Genomic DNA, 13,826 nt, shown 5'->3' with positions numbered 1-13,826 from the left:
GCCTTATCATCGTCATTTTCAGTAATACTTGGTTGAGGTTTCTATGCCAAGAAGGTACTTTTAGAAGAACAATCCCCCAGCTGTTCTGAAGGGACAAGACGGGTATATTCATTCATTATGAACATCATTTCTCATTTTAAATTTCATCATGGTTCTATATGATCAGGACACCGCCATTCTACGATGTCGTGAGCTGTCCCAACAATTTATGATCGTTATATGCGCGAAGGTAGAGAGCGTGTGTTCAAACAAAAAATTAAGGCATGTAAAACATTAAATACATTTGCTAGTCCGTGCATGAAATATGTCTATATTTTAAATTCAGAATACCGATGTGAATACTCTGTTGAATGACAACGACGAAAAATTGAGCTACTAAATAGGTAGGTACATCAGCTCCATTAAAGGTTGTCTGAAGTATCGTTATAATTCTAACAGTCCATCGTGAAAACGGCAAGCGCGTATTTTCCACTGAGACGACAATCGAACGAAATTGATATTGATTTTTTTTCATTTCATTTTGCTACTTTACGACAAAAATACATTACTTTTTACACCTTACATTTAACTTTTAAGAGATCGAACATATCAGTTAAATGAATGAAATGCATTCAATCATTATACATTATACACATTTTCGTTCAAACCTTTCAATTCGTTCTGTTTTGTTGATCACATTCGATCAATTGTATAGATCGTTGAAACATGCAAACACGTTTATAACACAATATATGTTTCATTTAACACCCAAAATATTCACTAAAAATAATTTGTATGGCAGAGCGATTTTATCGGTTTCCACGACGATTGGCCTACCAGTACGGGGTGTATCTTCGAAAGCCACTACACCAGAACGAAATCGATCAAACCAACGCTGTGCTGTGCGAATCGTTAAGGTATCTGGTCCATAAACTACACGATTTTTTTTCGGTCGTTTTCGTTGCAGTTTTACCTCGCAGGTAGTAAAAACGTAAAATATGGCGAATTTCTTGCTTGGTGAACTCCATCTTTGACGCGCTTTAACTTGAGACTGAAAAGGACAATTACAACACTGTCAAAATGACACTTGTAGCACAGATTGTCTTGTTTAAATAGCCTTATAGTATGACCCGATGCGATAAGTACAACACAAGATATATTAATGTGTTGCCATATATTGACAATATACGACATTTCTTTTTCTCTAACCCAATATTAGGTTGGGGAAAAAGTTATCCATTATTTTCTCGTTGGCTGGCTTTAGTGATCAATATCTCGCGTAATATCGATAATAAAATTTCAAGTTTAGGCTTGTTGCAAAGGTGGAATTTGACACTAAAAAATTTTTTTTCGGTTTTTATAATTTTTTCAAAATAATTTTATCTAAATTTAATAATTTTTTTAAAGTTTTTATTTTAGTGCAATATACTAAATTGAGATCTCTACTGCCAACAAATGGATCGTTTGAAGCTAGCGATTGACCAGAAACATTCAAAACTGGCTAACAGAAGAGGTTTTGTGTTCCATCAGGACAACGCAAGGCCACATAGTTCCGGGAGCTTGGTTGGGATGTTTTCCTCATCCACCGTATAGTCCGGACCCGGCACCAAGCGATTACGACCTTGTCCACGCATTGCAAAATTTCCAGAGTGATAAGAAATTGGAACCAAGAAAAGATTGTGAAAATCTATTGATAGAGTTTCTCGCCAATAAGGACCAAGACTTCTTCGACAGAGACATTATGAAGCTACCTTTAGAATGGCAACCAATTTTGCTACAAAACGGTGGTATTTGACCTAAATCGGGTCGGACAATCCGAAGCATTTTAAAAATAGTTTTGAATTTCATCCGAAAATAATGGATATTACTTTTCCCTAACCTAATATTTGTTGTAGAGAAAAATCTGTTTTATTAGCATGAAAAAAAATACTCATTTATTTACTACAAATACTACATTTGCATTTGAAAGTCATTCGTGTGTTTGATGATGTTTATACATAGTTTTTCTGAATCTAGACTGCATACTGTCATTTATAAAAAAATCGAGCTGCCGTCACGATGTTCAATCAAATCTTATGATCTCAAAATGGCGTTCGTCGTATCGTAAGCGACTTGAATTCCAAAATTTCCCGTTTAACCTCGAATTAGCCGGCCCTTTTTGGGCTATCGGATAGAAAGGGAAATATGGTCGGGGTTCTGCCAGAGCAATGATGAGATATTTCAATTTGAAGTTTTGGCTCCCACAAATCTATTATTTTATCACTCACGTGTTACAAGCAGAACGTTTTCATGCACTGATACTATGAAAGTCTGTAAAATAATACATAAATATTGAAAAAATGACTTTTGGTTTTGGTACGCATGCAATCAGTTCACTTTGGCAGGATGAATGTTGAATGTTGTTATACTTCGAAAAATGCTGTACCCATTTATATGTAAAAGTCTCATTTTGGTTGACTAAAAAAATGGAAAGGGGTGGCATCTAGGACACGACCGCATATTTTCGACGTAGAACTATGCAATTATATTATGCAATCCACTTGTTTACCACTTCTAATATAATAAATTTGATGAACGTCCTTTTACGATTGATATGATGCCTAGGACTACCAAAATATGTGAACGGAATAATTGTCAAACGATCATTGTATTTTACATTTCCCTCTGAAATTATTACACATCTCATTTTTACGTAGTTCTCGAACCGCGAAAGTTCATTCAATTTTAGTATCTGAAATGACGATACGACATTTCTTCCAGGCTTCTCAGTTTAAAAGTACGTTTTAGGGAAACATATTCCGGTCTGCACAATGACAAGCGAGTACAAAAGTACTCAACACCAAAAATCCGACTTGCATCTATTTGCAAAGCGGATTTCCACAGGTACATCGATTTTGAAGTCTGTGTTGGGGAATCCGTAAATCAGGCCATTCAAAGCTTGGCAGTTAGGGCGTTTAGATAACGCTTGACATTTTACACTTATTCAATTGTTCATCTCATGAAAAATAACATTTAATTAATTGTGATAGACGCGTAGAAATATTTCCTATCAATTGATGCAAACATCTTTCCGACCCAGTAAGAAATGTTCGAGTTATAAGCATTCGAAATACGTTTAGGGTTAGCACACAAATCGGCAGAACAAATATATGGGAAAAGGGAAATTCTTCCATTTTTCATGAATTTAAACCGTTTAGAGATTAGCGAATTGTAATGTATAGCATATCAAACAAATCTTAGAGAATTTCCGATTCGATTGGTATGCAAATCATGAGAATTCGTTCACAGTGGAAATAGTTATTAACGTTAACTTTATTTCATAAAAACGTAACCTGTTTTCTGATTTGGCATCCTTCCTGAAAAGCGTAGTTCTACGTCAAAAGGCAGAGTACCTCCTACTCTCTTCCTCTAATCTAACTCAAAGAATGGATCATCTGGGCCGTGGCTATACTTAAACATAAGTATTTCGGGTTTTGATTTCACCACAAAAATGACTTTCATACTCAGCCAGTTCTCATTGTCTTTGTTCTTATTCTTTTTTCTATTGATAATTAACTTTTCTAACGCTTCAGTGGAGTAAAAATCGTCGCTTGTTATTTTAGTGACAAACTTGTTTCTTGTTTTGCTTACAAGAGACAACTTCTCCCACTGATCTGGATCGGGAACCCTCCTCCATTGAATTATTGAAACACGAGTTGATTTAGCAATAATTGTTTTGTTGTAACCATTTTTTGGACAACTACAAACGTAATCGGCTTGAATCTTCTTAGCCGCTACTACCGGCCATCGTATGTTGTAGCATGATTTGTCTGCATTCCTATAACGCTTACGTGGGTTTTTCTTCCAAAATTGAGAATCCGCATGTTTAAATTTTTTGAGACAACCGGCGAATCTACGTTTTCCAGATGAAAATCCAAGATTTGTTCATTTGTTTCATTTCTTTCTTGTCCTAAAATGTTATGATGCGAGCCAAAAAATATCACCTAGAGTATTATTGCCTCTTAAATTTTTGTCCTCCATAACCAAGTCTTTCTCAATAACATCCTCCCTTTCATGTGTGAGCCCACATCTTTGCAAATTTCGGATTCAGAATATTTAATAATGTGAAAAATAAAATTATGTAGCTGTTGGAAACGCAAAACTTCATTATCTTTGCAGCCAGAGCGAACCAAGTATAATATAACATTGATATTTTATAACGGCTCTTGAGTAATTTGATAAACAGTATATACATTGACTCACTTTCGCTGTTTTTGACAAAATAATATCTAAATTAATGAAAATAAATTAAACTTGTTCGCTACGGCTGAACGCAATTTTGAAAAATGCATATCAGCCCTCTTAACTTCAGGGCAGCTTACTATCTTACTTACCAGATCCCGACGACAACTGTTTCCAAGAGCAGTCCGAAACAGAAAAATCTTATAAAGATCCGGAAAAATAGGAAAAACTGCCTTTTTGAAGGGAACGATCACTATCCTCCGATGACATGTTGGTTCATGGTTCGCTCTGGTTGAAAGCAATTTTATCTTCTTCGCAGCCTGCTACACATAATTTTCGTTTTGGAGCCGTTGTCAACTGCTCCAAGATCAAGGAAGCGAATTCTTTCAGAAGATTGGTAAGGAATTCCGTCCTCATGAAACTGAAACAATTATTGTATTGTAAATACTTTTATGATCAGCAGCACCAAGCGATACTGAGGCGTAGAAGTCGCCATGTACTTTAGTGTTACTGTTGGGATACTAAACCACGACTTCCTGGGTTTCCGGTTCCTGGCGGGTTTCCTTCGATGAATACCTTCGTCGATCCAGCAGGCCAAAACTTCGAAGAAATACAGGGCCAATCCACGTAATAATTGAACACGAGACTACTAGTGATTTATACAACTTTTATTCTCCACGGTTAATATCGAACTGTACAAATTTTATTGGACTTACATCTAACTACAATTTACACTAACAATACTTTTGAATAAATGAATTTGAATTTCTATGCCCCTTTTTGGAGTTATTCTCTGCTCCACTGACAATTGTACAATATTGTTGTTTGAATTCCTTTTTGCTACCAATACATTCACACACTAGTTCTACCTCTGTCATCATCGATGATTGTGAAAGCTGATCGTGATCGTGATACCAATATTATTTGCCATAATCAAAAAAGAGTTGGCAACTCTCGTACAGTTACTTTGTTCATACCAAAAAAAAAACGAAAAAATCTGTACCTTTCCAGATAAATCAGTACGTTTGGCAACACTGTTGCGAGGATACATAGAATCACATTCTATCCGATTTAGCGCGATTTTTCGTTTCCAAAATAAATCCACGTTCGCTCAGCATGGTTTTGTGTCTGATCTAGAAGACACTACCCCACGGTCAATTTATGCCATTTCAAAACATTATATTCCGGATGTATTCAGGCAGAATAAATTCAAATCGAATCCAAATATCCTCCATATTCTTTTTCTTTTTTTAACGTAGGACTATGTCTTTCATAGAGGATGCCAACCGGTCAAGATTTTATAAAATAACTAGCTGACCAGGCAAACGTTGTTCTGCCATATAAATTATTTTTAGTGAATATTTTGATTGTTAAAAAATATCTAATGCATAGGGTGCTCAATAAGCTCGCATACACTTTTTAAATATGTTAAAAAAAGCGGGAAGTGGGTTATATCTATGGTATAACCGCAATGGTGACGTAGGACTATCGTTGATTCAGTGATTATTTGTTTGAGGTTGAATCTGAATCCATTTTGAATGAATGAATAAATTAATATTTGGGGGACTTCGAAAACGAGAGCGTTACGTTGGAGGTACAAGGTTTCATGCATCCAATATTGGATACGAAAATATCCTACTGATGGGGAAGAATAATCTTCAGAAGGTTTCCTGCTAATTGCACTCGGTTGAAAAATCACAAAACCAAATGTATTCGATCGCAGCAGTACTATGTGGATAGAAAACATTGAAATAAACTCTTCCGCTTGAATGTAATTTTCAATTCCAAGGGAACTGGCAGATTATTTCGCAGTAACGATGACATTTTTCCGGATTCTTCTCGATTCTTCTCGAAGTCCACCACCAGTGGGTAATGCTAACTTGATAACCATGTGTTAATTGTACTCGATTGAAAAATCACAAAATCAAATGTATTTGGTCGCAGCGTTATGTGTTAGAAAACAATAAAAAAAAACTCTTTCGCATGAATGTATTTTTCAATTCCCAGGGGAACTGGCAGATTATTTTTCAGCAACGATAATATTCTTCCGGAATCTACTCGATGCTGGATGGCATTTAAACGAAAGAAGTTCCGCACGTATATATGTGTGTGTGGCGGCTGATTCGGTGTCTCAAACAGAACCGTTTTTTGGTGCTGATACTCTCTCGTTCGTCTTCTCTTCTTCTGATGGATCGGCTTTTCTGCGCTCCCTCACAGTTCCAAACCTACTGAATGCGTTTCAGGTCAAGCCAAGTCGATGGCCTCACGAAAAATGAATGCGTTTCACCACCAGAATATCGCTTAAGTATGCTTTTTGTGCGTGATTGAATCGAGAGAAGGTGTGGTTTACGATGGAAATTTGGAAGCCAAACTAGAGGGGAATGAACTTTCTGAGTTTGAAACTTTCGGCGACTGAGCAATAATCGATTGAAAATAATATAATTTTCGCGATGCGAAACATTTTTCGTTGCGCGCGCATACAATATTGGATACGAAAATTTTCTATTGATGGGGAAGAATTATTTTCAGAAGCTTTCCTGTTAATTGCGATCGATTGAAAAATCACAAAACCCAATGTATTTGGTTGCAGTGTTTTATGGATAGAAAACATTAAAATAAACTCTTTCGCATGAATGTATTTTTCAATTCCCAGGGGAACTGGCAGATTATTTTTCAGCAACGATTGAATCTTTCCGGAATTTTCTCGATGCTGAATGACATCCAAACGAAGAGTTCCGCGCGTGTATGTTTGTGTGTGGCGGCTGCTCCGATCTCTTCCCGGGGAACCGTTTGTGGCATCACTCTCCTCCTGATGGATTGCCTTCTGGCCTAAGGTGCACAAACAGGCTCTTGGTGGCACCGTTCATCCGCGCTTTCATGATAAACGAAGAGCTTCACCACAACAGCGACAACATGCTCCAATCGCTGTTCGATTATAACTGAGTGAATTTCCGAGTGGCGCTCGCTTATATACCGATTGGTGATTTCAATAGCCTGTTTTGAAAGCAATTTTAAGACTATTGAAACAAGTTTTTGGATCAAAAAGTAACAAGTATAGAACGCGTAGACATTTTATCTTTCGAATGAAGTGTTTATCATACCATTTCGCTCAGTTGTTTGGGAGCTATTAACGCTCAAAATCTCGGTCTCCGGCGTAACGCTTTCGTTTTCGAAACTTTGATTTTACACCCCGGTATAGAAATGAAAGACGTAGTCCTACGTCAAAAAAAAAAAAAATACAGGATATTTTTCTACGTCAATTTTTATTGAGAACTTTTACGAAACATTACCTAGGAGCACCCGCATTTGGTCTGTATGACGAGCTAGAGACGTTTCTCAAAAGCACGCGGCAATCACCTGGTCCATCGGCATCTCGTCCCATATCATGGAAATGAGCTTGTTAAATTGGTCCATAGTGCTCACTTTATTCTCGCTTGGCCAGCATGTACGACCATAAAATTCCAGGGGATTAAGGTCCGGGAATCTGGGAGATCACAATGTCTTATCGAGAATATCAGTCAAATTCTCCTATAACGAACGTTTCCTGGCCTTGACCAGCCACTAACGTCGAGGAAGGTTGTTACAAAACTTCAGGGCGGATTGTTCGCGGGTCTTAATCACCCTCTTTCATGTGGTCTGTATGGAATGTATGGAATGAGGGCGTTCTTATCCAAAATACAGGATATTTTACCCAAAACGAGACAACTCAAAGGAGGGAAGAACGACACTTCGGGTTTATAGCTTTCATGTTTTTTTCCTGATTATCTATTATTCACGGCATTCTGGTAGGAACTACCAGTCACCGGATGTTGCTGCTCCAATACGTTATACGATAATACGTTATTTTAACCGTACATTCTGTACGGTTAAAATATAATAGAACTCCCATACTCCCGCTATTCAAATTGAAGAAAAGTGCAGTTGCAATAGTTTGTGGAAAAGGGTTCTGTCACAGATTCGGATATCCGGCAACGGAAAAATAATTTGGAAAGGCGTGATTAGAGGTCACAATCAGAGCTGCAATCCATCACCGTCAATGTCTCAAAAAAACTGACCTTAGTCACTCAATTCCTCTCACGGCACGCGAGATCCAAATATTCAGTAGTGATACTCACTTTTTTGTTTCTGACACCTAACCAAATGACGGTTGGTTCCAATGCCTCTCACTGCCGATCGCTCTGTTTTCAACTTTACGTTACGAGAGCGGTGGTTGTGGCGTATGGTGGTAGTAGAAATGTGAGTGATCAAACAGTTCCAATCATTTTTGACAATCGCGACGGTTGTTTAAATTAGTTTGTTGAAGTAGAAGTTGTTGTTGTTAGAGGTGTCTAAATTTTTCGTTTATTCGATTATCGATTAATCGTGGGGCCAATTTTCGATTCATTCGAACAATTGTCTTTCAGAATTCGATTAACCGAGCAAATATTTATTTCTTGTAGTCAAAATTAACAGACATTTATAATAAAAAATATTATGGTGTAAGAATTTTAAAAGTTACATTAAATATAATTTTAAAATGAACATGGTGCAGTATAATGGTTTTTGAATGAAATGGTATTTAAATATATTGATAAATTTACCATTTCATAATTATTTGCGAACCATGAAAACGATCCGATTGAAAACCGACAACGGGTTTTTTTTTAATTTAGAGTTAATAATTACCAGAACTACTGAAGTTTAGTTAATAAATGTGAGATGAACACAAAAATTTTATTTTTTCATAAAACGAAAGAAAATTTCGATCTCAAAGAATCGCTCAAAAATCATCCACTTCCATTGAGGCTTTATTGAAAAACTTCTTATACAGTGCCACAAACTGCGCCACGAACACTTCCAGATGGAATATATGTTTGCTTCCTTGCTGTATCCGGTGTTCATAATGCCCGGAAAAATGCGTCTTCAGACTCATATCGCAATTTTTAATCAGATTCGGTACCAATCCACAGATTGTAAAATTCGATAGAACGCCTTCTGATACCAGCTGGTATAGCTGTTCCCTCACCACTTCCAGCTTCTGTGGACTTTGTTCGAGGGAAATCTGATTGGCGGTTTCTTGATGGAATATTGGCCAGTCCGGGAATCGACTGGCCAATATTCCAATATTCCACCTCTTAGTTGACCGTGAACGGTTAGTGTTGTACCTTGCAAGCTTCCAGCATGAGGATAGCATCATTCTTTTCGCTAGCTCCGAAGGAATGTACTGAAATGCAAATAGTGTTGTTACATTCAAGAAACGAACAAATGACAATCTTACATTTAAAATTTTAAGAATATCCTCCCAAGATTTCCTCCTTATTCCCAAGCAACGACTTCTAACCGCGGGAATAACCCGTGGAGTAGAATTGGCGCACAAAATCAATCTGCACGTAGACAAATACTTTTCAATGGTTCTTCTCAGCGCATCCTGAGTATCTTTGGTCAACTAATCCACCTCGGACAAGACGAGTCTCATATTCACTGGGATCAATTTGCTTGATCAAATCCGACACGACCACCCTGTTATATATCCCGACAACCGATGAATTCAACTCCATGTGGTAATTACTGCTGATGGTCCTGATCTCCATCTTCCGGTTTCAGGGCGTTGTGAAGTTCATTATCTCATTGCGTAGCCATTCCGCGCCCGGTTGGCAAAGTTTCCGCAGCAAACACATGATGCGAGTTTTCTTACTGGCCTGGAAGGACCGTAGAACATGCGGGAAGTCTCCCTGGTAGCAAATATTAATCAGATGCGTAACTTGCGTTTTGTGGTAGTCCAGTTTGGACAGCTGGCGCGGTCGGTAGCGGTCAACCCAGAGAGCCATTGTACACAAAAATTTTTGATTTATTATGTATACAAAACAGAATAAATGTCCTCACCTCCAAAGATGCCATTTATACACATCAACGTTTCAGATTTCGTCAAAAATCTGAAACGTTGATGTGTATAAATGGCAGATATTTTTGTAACTGCGAGAATAGCAAAGTAATGTATGAAAAAACGGGGTTGTTAGCGCAGGGAATCAAGTCATAAAGAGAAGAAATACCATATCCCTGCAGTCTGCAACTGAAAATATAAGTCTGCAACAGGATAGACAGGATTGTGTTGAATCAATTGCGAACATGTCTACAAATTTAGCATCCTTGCAATGATGAGAAACAAATTTGGTGAAAAAAAAATCGAAGTCGAACGGGTTTCAAAATAAGTACTAAGTACTAATACGAATGACATGTGTAATACTACGTAGAGTTGGCGAAGTGCCACTAAAAACGTTAAGGCCATCTGAAAAGATGAAAAGAAAATACATGTCTGAAAATACAAAATTCTTCAAATTGTAATTAAAATGAAACTGTATATTTACATCTGGCATCCCTGGTCGTGAAGAACGAACACAAAGAGGCGAATGTTGTGAATATCGCCAAACACCAAACCATCAGCTAGACTTTTGAGTGTCGCACTATTCTGACCAAGACGGGTCTATGGTACTAGGTGAGGCCGTTTCGTCACTAAGTTGGTTAGGGGAGCGGTATATGAAAACAGCACGGAAGAAAGTAGAAGGGGAATTATTTGCTTGTAGCGTGAAAGAGACAGACTGATCACGAGCGAGCTTCGGCAATAGCGTATTGTGTTTTGTTTACAAACAAAACACAGTAGACTTCCAAGATGGCTGAAGAGTGGTTTTAGCAAGTTGGCCCACCTTAGTATATACTTCTAGGCGCCTTGATTCTGACATCTCAGTAACAGGACACTCACCAAAGAGCTCGGATTTCTACCGTCAAGTAGAAGCTCACCATATGTTAGTGTTGTGATAATACTCTTCTCACACTATTGAACTGGCTTTGGAATGGTCACCAAAGCTAATCGTAGTACAAAATTTGTTGATTATCTTTGTGTGAGTACCATCACTTGATTCTTACGACAAATCGCAGCTCTGGTCACAATTCGTAACAATTCTAATAAAAAAATTCGTCTCCAAATATATCATTTCATAAGCTGTGCTAAGTTAGATCGATCAAAGTATGGGTCGCGATGGAGTGGGAACTCAGGAAGAGCCAAGAAATTAAGAAAAAATTAAAACAAATGTTTTGAATACAATTGTATAAACTCTCATTCAATGCGCGAAGCGAATATTCCGAGATTAATCTCTAGTTTTCAATGAAAATCAAGATCAGAATAAAGCATATATGGGAACTGTAATTAGAATATATTTTTTATGTACTTTTTAATTAATAATGTGTATGCTCCATGTGATTTTATCAGATTATTCTAATGTCTCCTTTAGATTATATTCCTCACTCCAAAAACGCAAATGACAGTAGAGAACCTTACCCTCCAGTAAGGTAGAGAATTTTAAGTTGTCAAATCTCAAGTTCAGTGACAATTGCTGACGTTCAGCGTATTTGTAATGCAGTCAATTCAATCCAACTGGTTCTCCCGAATGTATCGTGTCGTATCGATGGACGGTGCTGACCTTGCATCAGCTGTATCCAGGGGTGGCCGTCGACGGTGACTTTGACCGTCAGAACCGCAGTGTCTGGTATCCACGCGAGCACACGTGCCATGGTGGCAGGATTTTTCTGCAGTTTTTTTTTTTTGGGAGGAATGATAAAATAGAATAGAAAGAAGGAAAGCGAGCTGATTTATGGTACAGCAGATTGTGTCGTGTCGTGCCATGTCCGGCGAAGATAACACAAACAAGGCAGCTGATTATATTTAGCCGTTACAATCGGACTGCGGTTTGACAAAACGGAACTCGCAGTCGGATTTGTTTGAAGTTCTTATTTTCGTGGAAAGAGAGTCCGAGACTGGTCACGGACTTTCTTCCCGCTGCCGTGAAAGAATAATTTCTCTTACCTGTCCCATTAATTTTTCATGACAGTCAAGCCAACGGTTGTGCTGTATTTCTGTCCCAGTGTCAGAAACCCCGGGAGAATATTTGTCTTCCTCCAGGCAATTACTCTCCGAGTAAAGGGAAAGTGATGGCATCTTCCATAACGGGAGTAGCAACTTCAACACGGGTTTTATCTCGTGGCCTTCGGTCAAATATTGTTTCATCGAGAAGAGACGAAATCAATTGATATTTATAAGACACACCCTCTCTGAACCGAGGGCAAAAGGCGACAGTCGGGGCAAGGACCGGAGTGTGGTGTTTGAATGTGACCCAACAATTTGATCTCTTGAAGCTGTGAATATTCCGGCCTGGGCCAGAGAGTCAGGTCCCGCGTTTTCCAAGATTCAACTTTCTTCACAGTCATTATCATCCGGACACAAGTGTGCACACAAGTGTCCTGGCCTGCGGACGGTCGGTCCGGGCGCTATTGTGTGTATGATAAAGCTCCTCCGGTACGTGATTCTGTTGCTAAAATCGGACCCAGCATTTGGGCCGAACAAAGTTCCTCGACCGGATGGCGATGAGAATCAACGGACGCTTGAAAGTGAAAATAATGTTATCCTGATGTGGAGCAGAAGTATCGGAGGCGATCGCAAAGCGGCCGCCCATCTTTGTAGTATTTTGCTGCAGAAGAGTAAACTTTCCTTGCTGCTGTTGTAGTTTAATTTTCTTTACTTCGTCGAAGGTTGATTTCGAGAGCTTTTGTTATGTTGGTTTTTTTCTCTCTTCTGAACGATTATATTTTATACGAACAAAGCAAATTTATTGGAGTGCGGAATGGGATGCCCAGTCGAGCGATCATCGGGGCATTATCGCAGCTCGACTGCATGAATAAGTGTTTTCTCGGCAAAAGTGGGAAAGCCAAAGTACACTAACAAGATCGATTAGGTGAAACAGAGTCTTAATCCGAAAATAAGAATCTGTAATTAAACGAAACGCGAACCACTCGTGGAATTAAAAGGTTCGCTGCCGTAATGAATTCATCAAATTACGTAAATACCCTCCATCATGTTGTCACACACAGAGCCAATGTTGCGTTGCGGAAAAACAAACAAAATGTGGCCCGACAGGGAGACGGAATGCTGGAATGGGACCGAAATCAATCGTCACCATGGGGCTAAAGTTGGGATTAATCGCATTAAACACTCGCCACAGCTCGAATTGCACTGGACACAATCCACTTTCCTCATAAGCTGCTTTAGTTTTTGTTCCATTTTTCTTTCGTCATTAGGACGGCTCTCCTCATTCATTTTGGATGTTGGAGTTTCCGTGTTCAGAAGTTGTATAAGCGTCTGATAATGAAACGATCCGTGCAGGGAAATACGCATTCAAACGATTGTTTGAAGCGGTAGTGGGGTCCGAGGATACATGTCGGTGTTTTTGGACTTGGGTACAATGAATCGAAACATGTGGCACTGGATTTAAAACAGCATCAACTACCCTTGTATAGATACCAGTAATTGGATGAAATAATGGAACGTGGAGAATAATATGCCATTCATCCATTTAAATGGGAGTGGGAGAAAAAATCAAGGTGAATGGCAAATCTCATCCAAAATTTCCAGCTGGGATTTGAATTCTTTTGACGAGAAGCAACTCAATTGACGAGAAGCAACTCATGGCTTTGGACTAGAAGGCGCTATATTTTTTTATATTTGCTGATTGAAAGCTGAGATTTTTAACATGAAATATCTAAATATAAAAGATGTGATTTTTTTTCGTTTTTAACTTATGAATTTTCAAAGTTAACCG

General features: G+C 38.4%; 1 pseudogene; it reads right to left on the bottom strand.

Annotated features, from left to right (window-relative positions):
• Positions 1-7,536: 7,536 nt before the first annotated feature.
• The window catches only part of LOC129765667 (replication factor C subunit 3-like), a 99,073-nt pseudogene continuing 92,783 nt past the window's right edge, over positions 7,537-13,826 (bottom strand).

Source organism: Toxorhynchites rutilus, chromosome 2 (assembly GCF_029784135.1).
Source record: "Toxorhynchites rutilus septentrionalis strain SRP chromosome 2, ASM2978413v1, whole genome shotgun sequence".
Taxonomy (NCBI): domain Eukaryota; kingdom Metazoa; phylum Arthropoda; class Insecta; order Diptera; family Culicidae; genus Toxorhynchites; species Toxorhynchites rutilus.
The sequence above is the reverse complement of the archived record's forward strand: the minus strand, read 5'-3'. Positions and strand labels throughout refer to the sequence as shown.